The sequence below is a fragment of the Nematolebias whitei genome, chromosome 22, assembly GCF_014905685.2.
Source record: "Nematolebias whitei isolate Nwh7 chromosome 22, NemWhi1, whole genome shotgun sequence".
In the NCBI taxonomy this organism is placed as follows: Eukaryota; Metazoa; Chordata; class Actinopteri; order Cyprinodontiformes; family Rivulidae; genus Nematolebias; species Nematolebias whitei.
In genome coordinates this window covers 13,178,260-13,205,447 of record NC_056519.1, presented here as the reverse complement: position 1 = coordinate 13,205,447, position 27,188 = coordinate 13,178,260, and positions in this window count along the sequence as shown.

Here is a 27,188-nt window from a genome sequence, read left to right as displayed (position 1 = left end):
TGATCAATGAGGTTGTTTTATGTAATATATAAGATTTCTGTCATGTTTAGTTCACTGACATGAGCCCTATTAACATTACAATTTTGACTGCACTTTATAGCATCTTATTAGGTTTTTGTGAGATACTGGATGTGTTTTGCAAATGATAACACCTGTAGTTCTTGTTCACTTTAATTAGATAAGATTTCATTTTTGTAACGAATTTATTCTGCTGCACAAATGAATCAAAACTGTTGCACTCAGTTCAATAGTTATACACATATTGTTCATTAATTTCTTCTGGAATTGTAACAAATCATATTAATATGTCAATAAAATCAAATAAACGGCAAGATAAACGAGGGTTGTCAGGAAAAAGACAATATGTAAAGTGGAGTTGCTGTTCTTAGATCCGACTGAAATTTTTGTTTCCTGCCATTGAATTATTCCAGCATTTTCAATAATTCAATCAAATAAGTTAAATTAATTATTAATTACTTATTACTTACTTATTAATTATCATTAGCAATTACTTGCTCTATGGGGGGCTATGAGGTAATTAAATCTATAAATTCTGTTCACTATTGTAAATTAACCTAAACATAGCATACATAATTTTAAATAAGACTACATTTTAAACAAGTATAGTTTTTATTTATTAAATGGCGAAGAGTTTCATAATGGCGTTTGAATTTCTACTCCGCACCACCAGGGGGCAGCATCACCAGTCGCGCTGAAAGCAAAGGATTGTGGGTATTTCCTTTAATTCAAATGGAACGTGACTGTAACGTTTTCGACAGTTGTGACTCAGCGTCGTAAGGAGCTAGTCGACTACGGAGGGACCACATTGTAAATAGATTTTCTTCTATTTTGGTAACGTTTTTGCAGCTGTTTTTAAACTATATTTTTTCAAAAGACTCTCTGAAATAAGCGATAAACCCGCCAAGCCGAATTATTCGACTAAGCTGATTTTTTTTTTTTATTTTTTGGTGGACATGTGCAGAGAGACAATGACTGCCAAAACGAGATTAATCAGATCCGAATATCTAAGAGCCGGATGCAAGTCAAGCTGGAATCTACTCGTGTCCACGAACAGAACCGTCGGACCCTGTTCAAACGTCTACAGAAAACATGGTCGCCGGGAGCGGAGACGGGCCCAGAAGGCTAAACTCGACACGTTCGTGATGGAAACTGACAAGAAGGGGAACAGCGAGTTCGGGTATGAGACCCCTGCGGACTGTGTTCACCACCTGCCCGTCGGGGCAATGGCGCCGAGCAACACTACGCAGTATCTGATGAGCTACGTGTATGAAGACCAGAAAATAGAAGAGACGCTGCCTCTTCCGCATGAAACTCCTGCACATCTTTACAGCGAGTCGCTGTCGCCCAGAAGTGTCTCCTCTGCTCTGGACTCTTACTTTGAGGGTATTCTTGCTTTTCAGATGAGGGACTTTGAGGAGTTATATGGGTCGACCTGGAATCCGGAATAAACTGAGAGTAAACATGACTTGAACTGATCTGGATCCCTCTCCAGTTACAACTTTTGGGGGCATGTTTGTGGAAAAAGGTGAAATGTTAAGACATTTTGTTGTAGCTCATGTTATCTTATGTTTGTTTCATGGTTGGGCTTTATTTGTCTCACAGCGGGGCCTTGGACGCTGCCCGCCCGGTAGGGGGCGCTCCTGCGGTTTCTTCGTCCAGAGGAACCAGGCCTGCTGCGTTCTGGTCCGGATTGTAAAATCCAGGTAAACCGGGACAGGTATACTGTGGCACTGATGACAATAGGTTATATTGTTATGCAGTTTGTGGGAGCTGAGAGAACAAAAAGTGTTTTCACAGTCACTGACTGTTGTCTGAGCATTTTCCAGGTCACTTCCGGCCACGTCACGTGACTCCTGTGGGACGGATCAGAGGAGCAAGGAGGCCTGCCTTGATAAGAGTGACCACTAGGTGACTTTTAACAAACAGCTCAACTGTTTTCTACACTTGCAGCTGAACTGAGGGATCTCATTTAAGTTTTTGTAAATAAGTTTTTTTATTTTTTTTTTTTAATAAAGTTTTTGCTGTTCATTTATAACTGACTTTTTGATTTTTCATACACCACACGTCCACTCAAGTGTCAGGTTTTATTGTCAGATTCTTTGTCATTTGCACCACATGTACACGTGGTGGAGCAAAATTAAGTACACAGGGTCCCAGTTACATCCAACAATAAAATGTAAAAGAAAAACATAAACTAAAAATGCACTAATAGTATAAAAACTACGTTGAACATGAGTCTGAGTAGATGAGCACGCATGAACATGAATGTCATTTCCGCAATGTACAATTACATAATTGAAACAACTGTTTCTTCAGGATCACGGTGCAACACAGAAACGTGCAAAAAATATAACACTGCAGATACGCAGCAGTACAATAAATATATACAAATGGACCTATAATAAATTCAAGAAGATATCTAATATAAACTCCATCTCAAGTAATTAAAAGACTAAAGACATGTTTAGTGCATTTATAAGGTAGTACACAAGTAAAAATAAAAAAATGGTTGGCAGCGTAGTTTTTATACTTTAGAGCAATAAACAGAAAAATTGCACAACTTGAGCTGATTGCAAAAACTTGCAAGTAAAAAGTCATAGTCCATGAGTATGTTCATGTCAGAGTGCACAAATGTGTCATAGTATGCAGGTTTTATCAGTAAATTAAAGGCATGGACAACAAGTACTGCAGATACTGTTTGTTTTACAGTTATTCATGTTTGATACAAGTGCTTAAATATTTCTTAAAGCATGTCATACAAGCTGTACATAATTACTGTATAATGTATACAAGTGGTACATAATTACTATATTTGTACAACAGGCAACTTTTCAGTCTAAAGGTAGTCCAGCCGAGCACACGATACTTGTCTACATGATAAATCTGTTTTTAATCTAACCTTGCTTTATGAGAAAGGACTTGAGCATTCTAAAATACTTTTTAAACTAAAAGTACTGCTCTTAAGTACATAAACTATTGAATTCACAGGAGATTTTCAGATGTCGAAAGCTTTAGGCTTTTAAATAAAATGTCCACACGGGGGCAGTAGAGCTGAACAAATAAAAAGAAGTGGGCTCGTGCAGCTCAGTTGATGCCAGAGGTGTTGATCGGTGCTGGTCCACATTTAGCTCGTGTCGCCTGGCATTTGTTTCAGAGCAGGCCCACATTGCAACACGTTTCACATTAAGTCTCAAGTCAGGGACAAAGGACTCCGGTTGTTCGCTGGCCAACAGATGAAAATCTTTAGTCCTAAACCTATTTTTCTTCTTGCCATTTACTGCTAAACTAATCTAAATCAGATAAAACTGAGGGTGGCTTTAATGGGAAAACTATTTTGGTGCCTTTAGAGCCTCACACAGAAAGTCTTTTTAAGGGAGAAAACGGTTCGGAGCAGATCTATCTCGAGTCTGTCCGATGCGGAGGCTGATAGCTCTGAGAAACAGGAGGCCACAGTTGTGGAGTGACGCATTCACAAGAGGCCCCGAGTTCAGAAGCCTGGAAAGTATCTGATCCAGCTGCTGAGTGGAGGTCAGCAGCTGGAGATGGGCAGAGGCCCGTCCGCATCGATCCACTTGTGCTGCTGGTTGGACACAGTTTGTCAAAGTTCAAGGGAAACTGTTACATATGTCTATGTTCAGCTCCTTGCACCTTTTGTCCACCACTAAATGTGAAAGGGCAACATCAAGCTGGGTATTTTACAGATACTGAGCTCAAGTGTAGCTGAAATTTCTAATCTAGCATCAGTATCATAAATATTAGGTCTAAATAAATTTTTTTTTTTTTAAATAGCTAAGATTTGGATTTATTGGTTTTGACACAATCTCCTTATAACTGTGGGGTTTATGATAAATTAGTGTGAAAATGTGCATCAGTGTGAGTTTCGCATCATGGATAAATGTCAGCTTGTGGCATACGGGGAGGGGAATTAGGAGGTATAATCTTCATCCGTTTCTCTGCACCCTCCACGGAGGCAAAGCCGACACAGAAGAGCCTCTGCACGCGCTGACGCTCTGGTTTTGGTGTGAAAAGCTCAGGGTGCATCCAAGAGGAATCAGATTAGAAGAGCTCCCCCAGAAGAATAAAAGCAAAAGGAAGAGAAGCAGTAATTTAAGCTCCCATGAGAAGGACTTCTGGCTTTGCTGGGAGAAGTGACTCCAGTGTAAACATTTTGGTCCCCCCCCCCCCCCCCCCCCACACACACACACACACTCAAGGCGGAAACTTCAAAGTCTCAACTGGAATCTGGGACTTTGTGGGGTTGGGTGGAGCTGAGTAATCAGGATACTGAGTGATTTGTATTTATACCGTATCTTTGTTGTTTAAACACTTTAAATGGACTCAGACAGGCTCAATTTGAATATCTATTGCTTAAAAAACTGTAAAGATGACCAAGTCAGTCATTCTTAATCCAACAAAGACACCTGAAGGGCTTCTGTCTGAGGTGGCAGCACAGGTTGGAACAGATGAGGCATCTCTCAAATCGCCTTTTTCATTTCAGGCTGAGTTTAAGGCCACAAAACTCTTAAGCACTTGCTCCAAAGATGGAGCAGAAAAGACAAAAGCACATATTTTTCTAATGAGTCACAGCAAAACTGTTAGAAATGTGCGCTTACTGTCTGTAAAAAAAAAAAATTAAACAGATAAAATGTAATTTAAAGCAAATTATGTAATGAACAACTTTTTAGGCACATTTGACAGAAAGTCTTCCATCATTATTTGGACGTTCTGAGTTCTTTCCAACAAAAATTCTCATGTCAACATTTTCTTTATCTAAAATAAAATAATAAAAATGTATGATAGTAACGTTTCCCAAATAAATGAGCAACAAGGAAATTATTAATCTACACCTTTTACATCATTTGCACAAAAAAAGAGAATAAATGCCTGTTTATAACTGTAGAACTGTAAAAATATAGTATTTTACTCATTTTAAAGACAGCTGCAACAATTTAGATCCAGTGCTTGTGAGAACTACCGTATTTTTCGGACTATAAGGTGCACCGGATTATAAGGTGCAATATTAAAAAACGGGTCTGTTTTCGTACATAAGGTGCACTGGATTGTAATTCAATTCAAAAATAATCCCAAAGGGAAATTAAAAGTGTTGTCGTAGCTCGTCATCCTGGTTTCATTCAAGAGTTCTTATATATGCTGATAGCTGTGGGCAGGAAAGATCTCCAGCAGCTAATCTGAAGAATCTGGCCACAGATACAATCTGATAGATTGGTCCACCTGAATCCAGCTTGCTGTCAAATCCGGCAGGCCTTTCGGTACTCCTCCCAGCAGTCGGCCGAGGTTTTTGTCGCCATGGACAGACAGCGGAAGGTGTCGGGGGATGATCCCGGTCCTCCCGTTGTCACGAGCCAGGTTTCCCACAAGCTCCAGGATCTCGACGGTTACATACTCACCACCAGGTTGACGGGAATTCATCCATGGTGCCTCCTTTTCAACTAAGGCGCATTAAGTGAAACAAAACCACCACAGAAACACTTCCTGTGTGTTTTTTTTTTTTTTTAAGTTTTTTTTTTTGAGTGCTGTTTACTGCATAAAATAAGGTTATAGGTCCGTAAGCACAACCAGAATTGATACATAAGGTGCACCGGATTATAATACTCAGTCGATTTTTGAGAAAATTAAAGGATTTTAAGTGAGCCTTATAGTCCAAAAAATACGGTAATGTTCATTAGGTATTTGAATACTTTCAGTAATTATAAAAAGTTCAGTGAGATCTGACTTCTAGATTGATTCATGCATAACGTTTAGTAAAAATAACAACTAAGTCACACCATCAGGGACGAGGAGTTTCTGCCTTTAGTAGGACAACACATGCAGGACTTTCACTGGAAAAGCAAAGTGCACGTCCGTGTCCTGTTATCTGTGTCCTCTGTGGTAAAACCTGCCAAAGGGACATTCGGGTGGTTGTGTTAACCTGTGGGCTGAGGCTCACGTAGTCGCGCGCCCTCTAAACCCTCTATGCGTGTAAATACGTGTGCAGATTAACTTTTTCTTCTCAAAAGTACAAGTTTGTTTAGCATGATTGCTCTGTTTCTAAGAACAGTCAGTGATAGACTCATTTGCATGACCTCCCACCTGGAAAATGTCCACTGCAGTAAAAGTTTAACGGTCATGGCCAAAGGTATCCGGGCAGTGATTGATTTATCCTTCCACAAACAAGCTCACGTTTTCAGCTGTTGGGTTGATGTTTCTGCTTTTCATCTCTGTAGGACCAAGAGGAGACAGGGATCTCTTATAAGACCCACTTTTCGCAAACTTGCCAAGTTTTGGTTTGTGACCTGAAAAAGAAAAATAATCACTTCCTTCCAAACTCAGACACACGGAGACAAACTCAGGCAGAAATACATACAGACACAAAAATAGGGCGAGGAGAAGAGAGCACTGATGTTGTCCTCCTGAGCACCCTTGGAGAATTAACCCCTGTGCAGGATTGGCTCATTAGTCAAAACGGTCCGAGGGCTGTTTGAGACACATCTATTTCCGTCTCTGAGCTCCCCGATTTGCCTGTCTTTCTCTGCAGAGACTGAGCAGAGGACGTTAATGGAAGTTGACCCAACAGTTTCAGGGAGTTGGACAGGTAGAGAGGATGTAACGAGGACACCGTGTCCAGGGGTGGACTCTTAACTGTGTCAAGGACACAAAACAGGCAAACCTGCTGAAGCCAAAAAGAATCAGACAAAACCTGTTTATAAAAATTAATTCCAGTCCTATCCTAATAGTGTTCTTTAACCTGTGTCAGGGGGCTGCAGCACCCTCTGCACCCCTACTTCCCAGGGCCTTGGATGGCTGCTACCAACATTACCCCCAAATGAGTATTTTCCTGTCGTCAGATGAATTGTTTCATTTGGACTCAGATAAATGATGAGTAGAAAGTCTGCAGTTATCCCTCATTTGATTTATCTGATAGTCATCCCGACTGGATCTTCATCAGATCTAAAGGTTTTGACCATAAGGATGAATCCCTTCAGTAAAGTCGAAGTCTGTTGTTTCAGACATGTAATGGCTTCCCTTTCTTTGACTTTCACCAGAGGCTACAGTGACTGCAGCTAATCTTTGTGAGCACACAATGAAACAGCCACAGCAGGTGTCTGAACTGATCTATGGTGTCGTGTAACTGGAACAAATCATGAGGGCATTTCTCAAGACGTGTCAGTCAGTCCGATTCTGACAAAGGATCCAGCAGCAAACACTGCAGCATACTGACTTGATTCATGGCATTTCTGAGTGAACGATGAGCCTGCGTTCTTTGCAATCTTAACTATTGTTGCATGTTATATTTGAGCTGTCTTCAGTCATTCCTAATAATTGATACATATATTTTTACTATTTTTATTGCTAAGTCTGCTTATTCTTGCTAATTAGCCTAGTATATCTAGCATGTAATCCTTAACATTTCTCCTGATATGAATAAATGAAATGAAAATTTCAGCTTTGAGCTCACCTTTTTGCTTCTTTTGCATTTTTTTACCTAGTCTTTTGCTAATTTAGCTAGTTTATTGCCACTCAGCTTCTAGTTAGCCCTCTGCTACTTTTAGCTTTAGCCAGTGTTTCGATACTTTTAGCTTGCATTTTGCCACTTTTACATTTTAGCAACATTTTTGCTGCTCTTAGTTAGCTTTGTGCTACATTGAATACTTAGCTGTTGTTTTGCTACTTTTAACTTGGTTTCCTCCTTTGTGACACATTTCAGCTGTCGAAAAAAGTTAAATCTGTGCCTCTGGACATAAAAAAAAACACAAAACAACAATATCCAGAGGACCAGATTTAACTTTTTTTAGATTTTTCTACCTGGAGCATGCATCAGAATATTTCAGCTGTCATTTAGCACTCAGTTTTCTCAAGACATTTTCTCCAGTTACAATTTAAAACATGCACATCTTCCTTGAACACATAACAGGAAGAGTCCACATTTAACCATTATGTTCATATTGATGTCTTCTGGACGGGTCCCTCTCTCAGTGAGTCTTTGGATTGGTTTTACGGGTGCAGAGGGGGTCAGTGACAGCACCCGGTGAGTCTCCCTGTTGACGAGGTGCAGCTGCGTCTTTGTCCGTTATTCTTGATGGCAGCAGAATGTAAACAACAGATGGTGGAGTTAGCACCTGAGCAACATGTCAACCTCCAGCATTCATTTCCCAGCCCAGCTGTTGGATACAGTCACTATCCGAGCAGCAGGAGCTTTTTAAAAAAAAAAAATCAAATAACCTTGGCCTCTCGATGGGATTATTGTTCTATAGGCTCGTGCACCAGTTTGTGCCTTGTGTCTGTGATGCCTTATATCTAGCTCAGCCTTGTGCTATCGATGAGACAAATATTTAAAAAAATGTTTTTTTTAATCCTCTGTGCTTCAGGCAGTTTAAAAGTAAAAATAAATTCGACAGGGTTCTAAGGTAATAAAACGAGGTTCAGGTGGGCTTTAATCTGAATGTGTTTGATAGTTTGAAAGCAAACCATCCTGAGTCATGGTGTAGAACCTCCTATTGAACTGGTATGACCCCACACAAGCTGCAAGGAGCACGTCTCACAGTACAGAACCCTCAGCAGACTTATTGTAATGTCTTACAGCTGGGTGATGTGGCTGTATATCTGTCTACATCAAATCACCCAGTGACAGATATTTACCATTAGATATGAACAGGGCCTCAGAGTAAACAAGGTAACGTTGCAGAGTAGTAAAACCAGCTCCAGTATAATGAAAAGAAGTTATGCTTTAGACAAGTGATTTAATTGGAAGGATCATCCTCCCATTACATTTTACCTGCTTCTTCCTTTCTGGGTCATGGGGTTCACTGGTGCCCATGTCCAGCCATCACTGTCCAAGAACCGGGGGACAACACGTGGTCTCCAGTCCATCACAGGGTCACATGGAGACAAACAAAACAACCATTCACTCTCTCACTCACACCTAGAGACAATTTAGAGTTACCAGTCAGTCTAACATGCATGTTTTTGGTCTTGTGGGAGGAAACCGGAGTACCCGGAGAAAACCCACACATGCACGGAGAGAACATGCAAACTCCACACAGAAAGGCCCCCAGCTGGGATTTGATTCAGCAACCTTCTCGCTGAGAAGAGGCAGATCCAACTGCACCACCGTGTCACCCTGCTTTGTAGTCAAATGCAGGACTCCACTACTTTACAGGCAGATGTCCTTCATTCATAAGTTAAAATTGAACACACAAATGACAGAATCATAGCTACTCAGGCTTACAGCTCTGACCGAGCTCAGACTAGCACCCAGCAAACTAAAACACAAATGTTGCAAAAGCAACACTCCGAGACTGTAACTCTTATGAGTTTGCATAATGAACTTGATATATTTGAGAACGTTTACATGAAGACAAAAGCTTTTTAATTTCACATTTCTCTCACTTCTCTCAATTGATTTTCCATCATTTAAAAAAAAGTAACTAAAAGAAGCTACTTTGTATAATAATGTGTTTTCCCCAATGGAGATTTGTACTAAAATCCCAGTGGCCTTTAAATAAAAGACTTCAAACAGCCTTCTGCAGAGATTAACGGATGACCTTTGACAAGAACACTTGTTTCTGGACTTATTTAACTCCTTACTCCTCCTGCAAGCAGCTGCTTCATTCTGTTTTTGTCGTGATAAGCTGCAATAAGCTCGAGTCGATACAGAGCTGTGAGATTTGGCAGCATCTAAATAAAATGTAGGGAGATCGATATGATGACCGAGCTGCCACCACTACACTCACATCACCTGCTGCAGGGCACGCTGCCTGTCGGCCATTTGTCACCCAGAGCACACTCATAACTCAGAGGTGCAATCACAGAGGCACAGTGTCCCACTCTCTCATATCATTCTGTCACTGGAACCCCTTCTGCACAGCTGAGTTTTTGCTTTAAACTGCTTAAAATCTGTCAGTAAACGCCCCCGATGTCACATATGTTCAATGCATGTGCTGTCTTACCACCTTAAGATGATGCAAGAGGGGGAAAAAAAGCTTGAAATAACTCTGTTGCACTTTGTGAATGAAGAACAATGCTCATCATGCAAAGATTCTGCACCATAAAACAATAAAATGGGTCCATTTATCCAATTTGTGTCTGCCAGCACAACTGTCTAGCTAACATACGTCCAAAGCCATTCGGTACTTTTGCGCTGTTCGGCATTTTTGTCAAACGCAGTCCTCGATGGCTGAATGTAAATTGTTTTCTGTACTATTCTAAGATTTTTGTGGTTTTGCCAAACCCTCCAAGAAGAAATGTGTCAACCTGTCGTTGCAAATCTGCCTCAAAATCAGTCCTGGATGCCTCTGCAGACAAAACTGCAACATTACATTGAGTTTAATCTACCATCATAGCTGAGCAATCTTAGCAAACACAAAACGGGCTCTAACTGCGACAGTTTTGCAGATACTGAGCTCAAATTTAGCGCGATTGTAGCTAAGAACGGTCTTTAACACAAACATATAGCACAAAGATCTTGCATGCATGATATTGTGCACATTGTCATTTACAGATTTGACCAAATATTACTCCATCTCTTCTCAGCATTACACATTATTTTTTTTAAATCATGCCGCATGACATCTAAATTAGCCAGAAGCACAGTTATATAAGTATAACTTCTTTGTGCAGACCTTTTTAATAAAAAAAATAAAAAATGGTTTTAGAATACAACAAATGAACAAGACAAATGTGGCAGTAAGAAGATTAGAACAGCATGGGATTATTAACCAAAGGTCTTGCTGCTTGATCTTTTTGTTTTATAACAGAGCGTGCTGACTCTCTGACATGTGCAGCAAACACTTTTGGCTATTGCTGCATGAGGAGACCCATGGGGCTAATTACCTGTGCAGGACCTAAAGCAGTTCCCCCTGCTGATAACATAACAACCGAGCTTAAAGCGCCGGATCAGAAAAAGTGTTCACGTTTACCTCTTGTCATTTCCACATATAATCATTTTAATGGCTGGTAATTAATTTCCCAAATCATTTGCTGAAGACGGTTCACTTGAGGATACCGCTCCTGAATCAGAATGACCAAAGTTAAACATAAAACTAAGACATTTTAATTAGCTGGTTATATCAAAGCACCGGTGGTGGAGGATGAGGGGGCGAGCAGGTTGCAAAAAAATGGATTCAAAGATTCAAGTTTTTTTTTATTGTCATTCACATCACATGTGGTACATGAGGTGAAACGAAACTATGTACACAGGGTCCCAGTTACATCCAACAAAAATAAAAATTGTAAAGAAAAATGGTAATATGATCCGAGACACGAGCTACGGATACACTACATTCACTAAACTAAGAATACACTAAGCACTAATAGTGCAAAACAATGCGCCAAACAACAGCAGCACGAACATGAGTCTGTGTGAGCAGATGAGGACGAATGAACACAGCAACATGAAATAAATCAGCAGCATGAGATCAGCATCATGGATAGTCAGCAGCACATATCAGCAACCGAGTGGCATTACAGTGACTTTTTTTTTTCCACAGTGATTATCCTGGTTAGAGATTCATGAGTCTAACAGTCTCAGGGTAGAAGCTGTTCCTCAGCCTGGTGGTTCTGTATTTAATGCTCCTCAACCTTCTGCCTGAGGGAAGCAGGTAAAAAAGTGTGTGTGCTGGGTGAGTGGGGTCCTTCATGATGCAGGTGGCCCTCTTCCTGCATCTAGAGGTGTAGATGTATGTGATGGTGGGGAGACTGACTCCAACAGACTTCTGTGCAGCCTTCACCACTCTCTGCAAAGCTTTTCTTTCTGCAGCTGTGCAGCCTCCATGCCACACGTTGATGCTGGAGCACAGGATGCTCTCCACTGCACACCTGTAGAAGGAGGTGAGGACTGAACTTCCCAGACCAGCTCGTCTCAGCCGCCTGAGGAAGTAGAGTCTCTGATGAGCTTTCTTGATCAGGCTGGTGGTGTTGTTGCTCCAGCTGAGGTTGTCATTCAGGTGTACACCCAAGTACTTGTAGCTGGAGACCACCCACTGCAGATAATCTTATGTTCAGGGGGGGATGGGGGTAGGTGTGTTTATTCCTTCTGAAGTCCACGACCATCTCCTTCGTCTTTTTCACATCGATGTGGAGGTTGTTCTTCCTGTACCAGCTCTCCAGGTGTTCCATCTCCTGCCTGTAGCTGGACTCATCATTGTTTTTGATGCATTCCACCACCACTGTATCGTCTGCAAACTTTACAATATGACAGTCTGGATGGGTCGGTGAACAGTCATATGTTAGAAGAGTGAACAGGAGGGGGGCTCAACACACAGCCCTGGGGAGAGCCCATACTGAGGGTGAGAGCGGTGTGGCCCACAGAGGAGATGGCATCTTCTGTTGATCTATTCTCACAGTATGCGTACTGATGAGGGTCCTCGTTGATGTTGATAATTGTTCAGATGTGGGTCATGACCAGTTTTTCAAAACATTTAGCGACTATCGGGGTGAGGGCTACTGGCCGATAGTCATTCAGACCAGTCACTGTAAAGCTCTTTGGGACTGGGATAAGGGTGGCAGTCTTGAGGCAGGTGGAAACTGTTGCCAAGGTGAGGGAGGAGTTAAATATGTCAGCCAGCACCTCACAGAGATGATTGGCACATTCTTTCAGCACCTTCCCCAGGATGTTGTCCAGGCCAGTTGCCTTGTGAGGATTGATCCTCCTGAAAGTATTCCTTGTTTCTGCTGCAGTCACGCTGAAGAACTTTTCTTCCTGTGATAAGGTGCAATGTTATTAACTTTTCTTCCTGTGATGAAGTACAACATTATATGCTAAGTAATATGTTTACAAATGTTTATTGTGCTTACAAGGTAGCAACTAATGGGCTATTTAATTTAACAACTCTAGATGAAACATATAGATGAACAGATGTGGAAACTGGTCTATTTTGTCTCTCTGTTGCCCTTACTTAATGCATAATAAGCAGTTATTAATGATTTGTAAAGTGTTTATAGAAGAATTAATAACATATCTATAAACTATTTATTAGCCATTTATAAGGGGAGCCTCATTGTAAAGTGGTACCAAACTTTTAACATTTATGTGCCTTATGAGCACATGAACGCCTCTTGCTGTTGCGTAAAGCATGGATACAGAAAAACTAATTTTATACTTTTACAGTGACTACAAGGTTAACTTAATTAACACAATTAGTCCAAAAATGGCAACAGTTTTACTGATATTGAGCTTAAACTTTATGTGACAGTAGCTGAGAGTCATGACTAACATATGCTCTAAGTGCTAAGTGATGAAACAATTTTTTTTTTTTTAATTTTCCATTTAACTATTGGAATCAGTACTGTCTGTTAGCAAAATATCTCTTGAACTACTGGATGTTTTTAAGTGAAACCCATAGGATGTAATCATTGGTTGAACATCTAAAACACATTCACTTTTGGAGTTTGCAGCAGCTGATCGACTTTCACTAACACACAGAATGTCTGTAGCTCAGTCAGTTTTACAGACATCAAGTTAAATGCATGTGTGGTAGTAGCTGAGAGTCATTCACAGCATCATTCTGAGCACTGATCTCACAAGATCTCACAGCATGAGATCTTGCACCCCTTTCACAATAAGATAATTTTAGTTTAAAACTGACATTTCTGCTGTTCACTTGTCTTTGTTTTGCCTTTTGCTCTGATTAGGTTCAGACCATCCAGAAAGTTCTGTGACTAACACACATTGTGGGTGCTGATGGGTTTTATGAGTGGATGATTGTTGGTTTATGTCCTTGACTAATGAAAATGTCACATTTAACAATGAGTTTTAATCAAAGCGTTCACTGAAATCTAAATGGAATGATTGTAAAGAGATTTTAAAAAACACTTATGTGCATCCAATTAACAATTTATTTGAATCATTTCAATGGTGTTTTAATGCATTCTTCATGCATCAACAGTCATCCGTCTCTTTTCACATCCTGCTTGTCGGGTTCCCTTGACAACCGCTTCCACTGTTCATAATCATCACGATCTCTGGGTCAAGAAGAGGCTGGGAAACGGCCGACCTCTTCGACTGCCCGTGTGTTTGTCTGTTTGAAGTCACTGTGATTACTGTCTGAGGCCGAGGCGTGAGTTTAATTGAATGTCACAATCACAACTTGTTTCTTTTTTTTTTTACACATTTACTAAAGGTCAATTTAAAAAAAAGGTATGATTGCACAGAAGGACACGTAATTTGAAGCTAAGCCTCCCGCTCATCCAGAAATGGACAGAATCGTAAAAAATAAAAAGATTAATATTTTCTAACTCCCTGCACATTTATGCCTACACCCTGGGAGAATCTATTTCCGAAGCATCTGCAGTTATTTCTGTTTTGTCAGCGCGATGCAGTATCCCTTTCAACCACCCAAATACACTCCAAACTTCCATTTTCCAGCAGAACAAACAGTCCTTTCTTTCCATCCGTTTTCCTCTCGTCCGTTCGTCAGTGTAATTGCCCTCTTTCCAGGAATAGAAAGGAGCTGCCACAGACTGTCAAAGAGCCGGTGGTTAGAGCATCCTTCAGGAGACCGTTCAAACATTCAAACACTCTCCGGAGCTGGAGCTGAGAGGTGGTGCACACCTCAACTCTGTCTGCCCTGCTCCTTTATTTATTTATTTATTAATTAAATTTAACCTTCAATTCATCACTGCTGCACTTAGGATCAGCCCTGAGTTATAAGAAAATACATTTGATGATCTTAACAGTTAAATAGAAAATTAACCAGTTTTTAAAACATGAAATATTTAATGAAATTTAAAAACAAAAATATATATATAAAAAAAAAAGTCTTGTGTTCATCACTTGATTTATAGACATGAAGAATGCCAAAAGTTTGTGCTCAATAATCCGAGAATAAAATCCAACAATGGTCAATCAGGTCATCTGGATTTTTTTTATTTTTTTTATTTTGCGCTGAAATGTTTCGCCCTCCATCCAAGGGGCTTCGTCAGTCTGAGGAACCACCAAAAAAGACTGATTCTCCACTAACAGCTTACTCCAAAGTGGAAAAAATCCATTTATATTGGTGTTAAGATGTTGATGCTAACTTTTGGTGTTTTGGACCACTTTGACATGACTGTTGACGAGGGAGAGGGCGGGCCCCAGCGGTCATTTTAGCCCCAATATAACTTTTTTATTCCACTTTGGAATATGCTGTTGGTGGAGAATCAGTTTTGTTTGGTCGTTCCTCAGACTGACGAAGCCCTTCGGATGGAGGGCAAAACGTCTCAGCACAAAAAACAAAACAAACGTCCTGACTGAACATTGTTGGACATGTTGACTGATTCCATGGGTTTAAGCTAAAAAGGGTAAAAAAAAAAATAATAAACCAACATGGTGAAGGTTCAATCATGGTGTGGTGATGTTGGTTGCATCAGCTTTTAAATTCATTAAATCCATTAAACACATGCTGAAATCAGAAGATTGACAAGACATTTTTGAGACGTCTGTCAAAAAACAAGAACATATTTGCTGCAGGTTTCAATTTGTACGAAAAGAAGGTGAAAATTCAAAATAAATTAATGAACTAACTCTGAGACAAACAGTGGTGTTGAAATCTACCAAAGATTTGTTACCGTTTTAAGTTTGTTCATTTTTTTCCCCTATATAAAAGCATTTTCATGTTCAGAAATGTTCAGATGAGGAAATCATATCCCTTCTGCCTCACAGACTGACGTGACTCACTGATATTTTCTCCATAATTTACCCTTTTTTTACATTTGGCTTTTGTTCTAAAACTCAATGTAATTTATGATCTGAATGCTTTTCAGCTTCAGCAAGGACGCCTCCCTTTGCAGGAGTGTTTTCTCTGATTGTTCTGCAAGGCCAGCTCTCGTTCTTTCACATTCTTTCCTTGCCATTTCTCTTTTTTAATTATCGCCACCGCCCTTCTCTTAACAGGCAAGTGTTGCAGCAAATTCACAAAGACAATTTTGTATTCCTTGAAACAGTTTATTACTTTGCAAATCCTGCTCATCAATAACTCGTGTTAAAGGAATATTAAACTCTGATTTGCTTGGTTTGCTTTTTGTTCAGTGTGGAGGGCAGAGGTAGTAACAGGGAGCTCTCACATGTTGCATAAGCTCATGTCTGTGAAGGAAAGAAGCCTTCACCCTCACCCTCTCTGTAAATTGTCTCATCTCTGTCATTAGCCAATCTTGTGAGTCTGCCTCCCTGCCAGCCTTGCTGCTAAAATGCTAATGAGGCCCCTCGCTCAGCAATTACAAAACACACAGCAGCGCAGAAATCCACGTCTCTCGTTGTCACCCATTAGGGGGCATAACGACCCCCGTGCTGAGCCTGGCTTACATCAATGAACAGACTTTGCTTGGGGTTAAATTAATCTGAGACATTTCATTAGGCCAATTAAACTCTAAATTAAAGCCCTCACATTTCTTGAAGGAATGCTTTTCATGAGTTTTAGACTGATTGTTGAGAAATAAACGAGTTAAAGCCATTTTGGTTCAAATTTAAAATAGTTGCCATTTCAGGCAACATCTGAAGTGGGACAAACAAATGAACACACAGAGAAAAGGGCAAAAACATTTTCGCTCCACTTAAACCTTCGTCAACTTTAAGATGTTAGAGAGGTTTGAGGGAGGGACTTTCCTCTGATAGGGGTTCGTTTTTGAAACAAAAAAAGGTGGGGTGCTTCTTTTTGTGATCATTCAGTCAGAAAATCAGAATTTTTTATTCAAAGATTGACAAACAGTAGCTGGTGTCTGTAGACTCAGCTTAAGAGGCAAAAAGCAAAAACACATATATCAAATGTGTCAAAGTAAAAAAATAAGGCGGTGCAAGCATATTTATTATAAAATAAAATGTTCTTTTTTGTCTAAACTTTTCGGTCTTTAGAAGTAATTTACACCTTTTTGGCCATGTGTGGATTACAAACATTTATCTACATATTTCTGAATTATTGTTTTTATTTGGGGGACATAGAGGCAGAGAGGAGCAAATGCCATGTGACAAAAGGCCTGTGTGAGGACATCACAGACACATGACAGGAGCCTTCAGCCAGCGCAGCCACCCACACACGATTTACACTGCAGAAGAAGAAACTCATGTGGCAGTGCTAAAAAGAAAGTGTTGAGAAGAACAAGTGAAAGAAAACGGTATTAAAAAATGAAACAAACAAAATAAAACAGCTAGGTTGTAAAGCGAAATAGGATACTAAAAACAGGAACATGTCTGCATTGGTTATTCCCAGAAACTTGGCAGATGTTTGAAGCCACTTAGAGAGGCCAAGGTCGAGAGCTTCAAATCTTTTTGTAATATATTCCAAGAAACAGGAGCGGAGTAGGAGAAGGCCCTTTTGCCAAGTTCAGTCCTCATTGAGGGAACACTGCAGGTAATAATGTCCTGAGAGCGCACGCTGCAGCTGCACTCACGCAGAGACATGTAGGAGGAGATGTATGAAGGCAGCAGACCAAGAAGTGATTTAAAGATGAAAATGTACCAGTGAGAGAGTCTATGTGAAGTTAATGATGACCAGTTAACCAGTGAATACAGGGTGCAGTGGTGGGTACGCAGCCAGTTACGAATCATAGCACACCGTGATAGACAGCATCTGCAGGGTGCTTGTGGGGGCGTTCATGTAAATAATGTCACTGTAGTTAATGGAGGGAAGGAAAGTTGCAGTTACAAGGTGTTTCCTAGCATTCAGAGTTAGACAGGATCTGTTTCTGAAAAATAAATCCAGTTTAACTTCCAGTTTCCTTACTAGGTTTTCCACGTGGAGCTTAAAAGAGAGATGCGAATTGACCAAGATATCCAAATATTTATCGACAAACTCAATAGAGCACCATTTGAGGATAAAATCAGAGGAAGAATTGCTGGGACCGACTTCCTGTTTGAAAGCAACATCCCTTTGGTTTTATCGGCATTTAGGACAAGTTTGGGACAAATCTGACTGGATGATGTCAAAGGCGGATTGCAAAAGCTGGAAAGTCTTAGCAACTGTTTTAGCTCGACAATAAACAACTTTGTCGTCAGCATAGAAATGTAACGATGCACCAGGGATGATCTGACCTACATTTTTTTATGTAGACTGTAACTCCCTGGATAATATAACTGGATTTATTTAACTTTTTAAACAGCATTAATACATGCTCTTATTTTCATGTGACAGATCATAAAAAATAGATTGATTTAATGAAGAAAATCCAACCAGTCCTGGACTATATATTTTTTTACTGGTGTGCAATTGATTATTCCCTGGACTTATCAGGATCTTTTTCTTTCTTTCAGATTAAAGAAAACAGAAAAGATCTCAGCTTTATCTGTCTTTCATTCTGTTAAAAAAAATTTAAAATCACCAAATATTTCTCATTTGTCTTCCCAGAATTTTTTCATTCCCATTGATCCTTTATTTATCATCATTACTTTAGGTGTACATCTACAACTAGCCAGCCCAATTCACCATCAGTCAACATATAAAATGGCTATACCATCAGTTTTACAGCTACTAACCAAGTCATCCTCAACACATTTCCAAGGCATACGTATTTCAAAGCAATAAAAAGGACATAAAAACATTTAAAAATTAAGTCTCATGGTAAATATAGGCTATTCATTTAAATAATGATTTTATTTGTTTGATATATTGGATCGGTCTCTTATCCAACGTCATACCTTCTGCTTTTACTGAGCTGTATTTTATCATAATTCAGATTTTTAGATATTTATCTCTAATTTCCCCTCCTTTGTACACTGGCATGAATGAGCACAACGTGGTTATGAGTGAGTCAGGCATTCGTGCTGCTTCATGAGACAGAGGGATAAAAAAAAACTGCTCGCATGCAGTTGCCAGGTAGAGCTCTGTGGGGATTTGATTTGGAGAATGCGACTGTGTGTGTGTGTTTTACTATGGAAGTAGTGCATGGCAAAATCATTTTGTTGACTGTGTGGAAAATCAATGACATGTCTCTCCCCTACCTCTGCAGTGCCGAGAGGCAGTTCCACACGCCTCACATGGTGGCGCTCTGACTCAACATCTTTCACATCCCTGACTCCTGCTCTTGTTCTCACCTGATCGCCTCCTCTCTTTCCTCTTCTCGTCCCTCTCCCACTATCGTTTCTTGCGCTTCTGTCTGTTTTCTCTCCTGTGTTGACAGAGGTTGAATGTCACACCGTCTGCCATGGCATGTTGCAGTTTATGAGAGCAAATGTTTTATCAGCATTGCGTCTGGCATAAATCTTTCCCTGGCATGGCTGGACTGGTCATTTGTGAATGAAGACACACACACACACACACATGCACACATCTATAAAACACTAATTGTGATTAATAGCATTGTATTCCTCGAAGGACGGCATATCCACCACCGCCTTTCATGCAAGAGTTTTAGACATGTTACATATGTAACAGACAGAAAGTTGTACCTATTTTGGTCAAACCTTGAAAATAACATTATGCACAATCTTATATACTGTTCACAGTATGTGTTGGTAATAACTCCTAGCTACTACCAGGCCAAAGTTTAGCTCATTTTCAGTTTCATCAACTTTGTGTGTTGCTTAAGGCCAATTAGCTGTGACGTAAAATTGACTCCAAAAAAAGTAATCAGTTGTAGATGAACATCCAGTGATTACTTAGTTTAGTTTGCTAATGGACAAACAGGCTTGGCTCCAACAGTTATTTCAGCTAAGATCTATATGTTGTGAAAGATGCTCTGCTATGAGCATAACCGAGTTTTAGCACAATATCTGTAATATTGGCAACATTCCAGTGAGCCAGAAAAGGATGGAGTGCCCTTTCCAGGTTGGGGAAGAGGTCCTGGTACTGCCCCAAGCGGTGGGGTTCAAGAATCTCGGGGTCTTGCTCATGAATGAGGGGAAAAAGGGAGTGAGAGATCGATAGGTGGATAGATGCAGCGTCGGCAGTGAAGTGGGAGTTGTACCGGTCTGTTTTGGTAAAGAGAGAGCTGAGTCAAAAGGGGAAGCTCTCAATTCACCGGTTGATCTACGTTCCTACCCTCTCCTCAGCCACTTGGACCAGCTCCTCCGAGGGAATCCCAAGGCATTCCCAGATCAGCCGAGAAACATAGTCCCTCCAGCGTGTCCTGGGTCTTCCTCTGGGTCTCCTCCCGGTGGAACGTGTCCGGAACACCTCACCAGGGAGGCGTCAAGGAGGCATCCTAACCAGACACCCGAGCCACCTCAACTGGCTCCTCTTGACGTGAAGAAGCAGCAACTCTACTCTGAGTCCCTCCCGGATGACCAAGCTTCTCACCCCATCTCTAAGGGAGAGCCCAGACACCCTGCGGAGAAAACTCATTTCGGCCGCTTGTATTCGTGACCTTGTTCTTTTGGTCACAACCCAAAGCTCATGACCATAGATGAGGGAAGTCTGGGCCTCCCTACTTAAGCTGCTACCCCCAGCCGTGACCCAACCCCGGATAAGTGGAAGATAATGGATGGATGGATTGACAAAATTATAGCAATTTTTGGTGTGTTTTTAGGTTAGTTGGCTTTGAAGGCCATCGTGAATTGACTTGGCTTCAATAGGTAATCAGTTAAATATCTATTCAATGATTATTTCTTGTATCATTAGAATCCAATCCAGTGGTTCATGATATATTTCGCTAACAACCAAACAGAGTTGACTCCAATAGTTTTTGCCAAAGTTTTAAACACAGATCTTGTGCAATCAGTTACCTATCGACGTTTTGTTTTTGTACTAGTGCTTAGTGTATTTTTATTAACGTTTTTCTTAGTTCATATCTTAGATCTTATTACAGTTTTTCTTTTTACATTTTAATACTTTTGTTGGATGCAACTGGGACCCTCTGTACACTATTTTGTTCCACCACATGTGATACATGACAAATAAAAAACCTTGAATCCTTGAATCACTGAGTACAAGTTGAGTTTCAGCGACTACCACACTTCAATTTTAACTCAGTATGTTTAAATTAACATAGTTATAAGTATTTTTCTGTTTACTAAGATAGCTCTTGAATCCGACTGACTCTAAAAACTGTATCATAGACTATTTTCTGAAATCTTAATTGAAATCCATTTTGTGATTCTCGAGGTATTTTGCTAACAGTACAGTCAAAAACATCACTGCAGAGCCTTCAACGAAAGGGAAATAGATGCAGCGTGATGGTTCTAATTTGAGTGCGATGAGTTCATTTTAGGTAGAGCCATGCTGATGGAGTGGAGTGGATGGAGGTGGAGGCAGAGAAAAGCAAGAGTTGTTTAATTCTGTCTGAGCTGGAAGCCTCAGCCTCCGGTCAGAACATGGAGGCTTGTCTCTTCTGGTTCCAGAGAGCGCAGTGAGATGCCCTGTGGAGGAGACGCACGGGCAGCAAGCGAAGGAAAGTCAGTGTGAACAGCACTCACATGCCTGTGTGTCAGTAGTGGGGGGTGGGGGGGGTGGGGGGTTAATCAGGGTTTTTAAATAGGAGAGGTTTGGTGTGTCTTTTTTTGGTGTCTGCATGTGTGCAGTTAGAGGAAAAACGAGTGGAGATTGGCCCTGATTAAACTATACCACACACAGAGGCCAAACATCAGGATATTTTTAGTCAACGCTGCACAGTTTGCCCAACCCCTGCCTGTGCACAAACAGAACATTCAGACAAGGGTGGGGGTTTAGCTAAATCGCTTTTTTAAAAGTCTACCATTCCTTGAAGGAATGCATATCGCCTGCCGCCTTTCGTGCCCGAGTTTTAGATTCAAACCATTATGATGGTAAGACATGATGGAGCTGTAGACATTTTTGTAAAACCTTAAAGCCTCGCACGAAGTCACAAGATGTCATGCTTATGTTGTGAATGACTCTCGGCGACTACCCCGCCAGCTCTTAGCTCAGTGTCTGCTCAGAACAAGCAAAATACTTTGAACAGTGAAAATGGCTGCTGTGGACAATGCAACAATTTTATGAACATGAAACCCTCATCCGCAGATAAGTATAAATTCAACATTATTCACATTATCGTTTGTGAATTTACTCGTGATATTTATGGACTGCTGCCCTTAAGGGGCTTGCATACGGTGGCAAAACTACAAGAAATTAAAAAAAAAAACTGTTTGCATGTAAGCTCAGTTTTTATTAATGATTATCCAGTGGGTTTAATTGCTATTATTCCAAAAGTTAATCGGTTTTAGATGTCAACCCAGTGATTACTTTCTGCAAGTTTCATAAAAGTTTGTCCATTAGTTAACGAGATAATTTTGCCGGAGAATGAAGGGGGAAAAAGTATATATCACTCTCTTTTTATATATCTTTCCGTCTTCACTCTTAGAACACAGCAAACGCAGAAAACTTAGATATTGACATGTGTTTCTTCCAAGGCACCCCTCATTATTGTGAACATTGCTATTGAACAGTGACCATTAAGTACAATCAATCCCAGAGCTGCAACAGATCTGGTCTCCCACTGTGCAGCTACCAGATACAAAGTCTTTTACTGGAAATTTGTGTTTTTAATCACAACCAGATCTCGGAGCTCAGTATTCATGTACACAAATGATAATATCTATTTTCAGCTTGAACGGATGAGCTAACCGATATTTAACAGCTGAAAAATCACCTCTGTGTGTTATGTACAATATATGTCACAGCTTCTATTCTGGAGATTCAGTTTTACTTTTATCATATAACGGGATGTATAGTGAATACTTTTTTCTTTTCTTTCAGCTGCTCCCTTCTTCAGGGATCACTACAGCAAACTATCTCGCATGACTTGGTAATTGTTTTTACATCCTATGCCCTTCCTGACGCGACCACAGAGCTACCACAGCCCTCTGTGTGGCACAGAGAGCTGCCAACAGGGGCACCCATGGGAGCAGATGGTGGTTAAGGAACTTGCTCAAGGTCCCAGAGTAGGGCAAATAAGGGTGGAGGCAGCTGTAGGGTACTTCACATTTCCCATCCTGGTGTTTGAACCAGCAACCTTCCAATCACAGGCTCACCTTCCCTAACCTCTGTGCCACCACTCCCCCTCCATAGTCAATATTTCACTGACATTTGATTTTATATTATTTTTAATTGTCTATTGAAATCAAATAGCTTTAAAAGTTTATACTCGCATGTAGTTAAGTAATGTGGAAACACCTTAAAATAGCACTTATTATAGAGAGTGACTCCCCTGTATGAGGTATTTTGTTTATCAAAGCTGTTTTCAAATGTTTAAAATAACTTGAAGGTGTAGTCCACATCCCTCTGAAACAAGAACATTTAAAAATATCTCATTTGTGAAGTCAGGAGATGGGGGTGACTAAATTTGTCAAAGGCCACAAAAACAAATAAGATTAATTATAAAAGTGCAAAATGTAGTGCAGCAACCATTTTACTGGATAAAAAAAAAGAAGAAGCTGGGACTATACTACTATGAGAGCTATCAATCAAACAGCAAATGGCGTTACTGTATTTATTTATTTGTCCTTCTTTTAAAAAAAAATCATAACATTTAGAGGCTAAAAAAAAATTATTTCCCAGTTTCCATGAACACATCATATGGTCAAAACTTCTTTAAAGCACTGTTAGCCAGTTGGCTCAAGTGTACTTTTCTTTATTTACTAAAATATTGTTTATATTGTTGGGAAGTGAATACTTTAAATACTAAAACATTATTTTTAGGTTGTGGCCTTATTATGTAAACTTTATTAGTAACTGAAACAACTTTAGCAGGGCCGGCCCAAGGCATAAGCAAACTAAACGGCTGCTTAGGGCTCCGGGACCACTAGGGGGCCCCCTAAGTGGAAGCACAGGTTTTAGGAAGTTTGAAGTATTGAGGAAGAAGTAACAAACAGGTGGGTAAAGGTTGTTTTAATATTTAAGTTCAGCTTTTGCCAATTGTTGCATACATTTATATATTTTAAAAACTAATTATTCAACTTTAAATTTCTTTTTTTAAGCCATTTTACGTGGTTTCAAGTAATTGTTCATTTACATTTTTTAAGTATTTCCTTGATATTTTATTATTATTTAATTTAATTTTGTCTGCTTTTGCACAATTTGATTTTTTTTTTTTTTGGAATGCATATAAGTTATTTTATCTGTTGTTTATTGTTGATATTGCACTAGAAATTATTTTGAATGTTACTGTTGCAGTTCTTTGGAACCAAAAATACTAACCCAGATGACACTTTTGCTGTAAAATACATTGCATACTGGTGTTTTATTTTTGTTACTTTTAGTACCACTAGAATATATATAGGATAATGTAAATGGGGCTGTCTGAGTTGCAATGAGTTTATGTTAGGTGGGTGAATGATCTGATCATCTGACCGTTGATTGCAGTAATCCACATTATTAGCAGAAATAGAGGGCCCCAAACCAAATTTCACTTAGGGCCCCATGGAGGCTTGGGCCAACACTGAATTTTAGCTAAATTGATTAGCTTAATGCTAGCAGACATTGCTAGTGTCCCGCCTAACTTCACATCTCTGGGATGTAACTTCTGTTTTGTTTTTTTTGTAACTCATCTTTTTGTTTAAATTTATTCTGTCATACTACTATTTGTTGTCATAATAGTATAGTTTTAGTTTGGTTTGTAATGCTCCTTAAGGGTTTAGTGCAACTTCATCATCGCTAACTTGTGACATGTTAAGCAAACGTCATTTTCTTTTAATAGCCTAGACGTGCTGTTTTGGATTAAATACATTTTTATGCTGACTTAATATTGCACATTATTTTATGCAACAATATTTTTGTGATAAAGGATGTTAAACCTGGTGTTAAAGTGGAGCTTATAATTACTCTTAGTGAGATTAGTGGGTTTAGACTTGCAGAGCTGCCACTGAGCTGCGACGTGTGTGTCTGTCCACATTCTGCACATCGCCTGACTTCTTTATGTGATGTTTTCCTGCTTGTAGACAAATATTGGCGAGAGACGGCTGAAGTTTCCTGTGTTTGTGGAGGAGGACAGCTGCCACCATCATTCTTGGTGCTCGTTCCCATTCCGGACAACAGATTTTTGTACACACCAGAAACATACACACAAATATAGAGCTTTATATAAACATTTTTTATTTTTGCTGGTCAGCACCTATTTTCTTTTTTTTTTTTCTGCTGAGGACATTGAAGAGACTGCTTGGTAAACTTTATTTTTTTTTTTTTTATTTAAGGAACTGAGAGAAGGACTCTGTATTCAAAGAAAGACAAGTATCATTTGACACGGTTCATAAGTGTCTAGTGACCAACCCGAGTAAATTCTATTCCTTATTTACATTTTTTACATCATAACTTAAGCTTTATAATTGCATCAAAAGCACATTTGTTGGATTAGGAGTTTAAATACTGAATTGCTAAAGAAAAAACAGCTCAATTTTGTTACCAGTGCATTCATGTAAGCTAACAGTACACCTGGAGCCTGAAAGTTGGACTACAGCTGTTCTGACTGGTTTTCTCTGTGATTTTAAGCATTTGTCTTCTTAGTATTGCTGATTTTCTGCAAAACCAACTAAATTCTCTCAGCAGTAAAGTGGATTTCCTGAATTGTTTCTCACACTTCTGGAAATTCTGATCTAATACAACCACTGGTGCTGAAAAATCAGAAACGACAGCAGAACAAACGAGAACGGAGCAGAAGGGCTTCAGACGAGTGCAGCTGGGTTTCAATTATAAGTTCAAGTGCTATTTTTTTGTGCCTATACATATGCTTTTAACTTATTTTAGAATAGCTTTTTGCTTGAAACAGATTTTATCACGAGTGGCACCCTACATGCAGGGCTTCAATAAGCTGTAACCTAGCAGGGAATAATAATAAAAATCCTTTCCTGTCAGTAATTCCCTTTATGTGTTCTGGAAATGCATTTACTGGTTCAGAAGACTGATTTTATGTATTTTGAGCTGAGCTGCTACAAAGTTAGTAGACATGTAGTCGGGTTGTAATTAACAATGGTGTATTTTGTCTTGACACTGCTCTGTTTGATTTTCCACATCGTAGGTGTGATTCTCCATTCATGATGGACATTTTGTTATCACAGGTGTCAGTTAGGTAATTGTTAACTCATCAAACTGCAAACACACACTCATTTAGTCAACAACACATGTGTCATTTGAAGGTTGACAGTTGTATTCCTGTCCTGTATAGATCCTGGCTACATGGAGTGAAAATCATGCATTTTAGATTTGCAATAAAGACGCAATGTCTTTATGCCAAATGCATTATTTGTGATTCGTTTGTGTAAACAGTGAATGCATGATGGATATAACTGTAACATACTGTCATAGCCTGCTGTGAAGTGGCTAATTTTACTGTTCGGCATCCCATCAACAGACCAACATACGCATACCAACATCCTTAGGGAGTCAATTCTAAGTTTGGGTGTTGCTAAGTCTTGCTAGGAAATCCAATACCCCTCATTGTCCCCAGGACGCAACACTTCACATATGACATTTGAAGACGGAGCATCAACAGCGTGGTTGATCTCACACAGATATCATATTCGTATTATGCTGATGAATGTGTGCGTGTTAAAGTGAAAGTTGACTGTATTTGCAAAGTGTGAAGCTAAACATGCTAAGTGTGAGGTGTTTAGCGCTGCAGGGTCCAGGCAGAGATTCAGACAAATAAAAAGTAGCTCACAATGAATTCAGTCTTGCCGTCTTTTAGAGAAGGTTGACACGGCTGGCTGCAGGGAAAGGTGACATTCGTCCAAAATAACCACTGGCCATTGTGTTGTGTTCTGTAGCTATGAGCGTGTGGCCAGGTGATGTCACTCAGATCTGCCTTTGTCAGCTGAAAGCTCGGAGGCCAGAACAGCAGTTGTCAAAAACCTGAATGCCCGAGGTCAGCCAAAAGTTGAGCGTGTTTAAGCAACGTGTTTAAACAAAGCATTGCAGCTATGCAAACTGTTCCAAATGCACAGAGGAAATGTTGAAATGGTTTCTGCTAATCCTACCAAATTAATTAATAGATCAGAAGACCTTTAAAGAGGTAGAATCCTGGCTTCCTCTCACTATTGCAATTATATCTTTTGCCTGCATGTGAACTGAATGATTTGTGTAATCACACCTCTGACCTTTTATCCATAATGCTAAAATGAACAGTCATAAAAACTTATGGCAGCAGAGTAGATTGGATCAGAGCTGTGTGTGTGCAACAAAGGCAATTTAAGGATGAATCATATGAACCCCTACCACAGTTCTGTTTATACGTTTTGCATGATCATACTGTCTACCAAACAAGTTCAGTAGTCTGAAAAAGGGCATTGTTTTTCATAGGAGTTTATGCAAATAATCTTT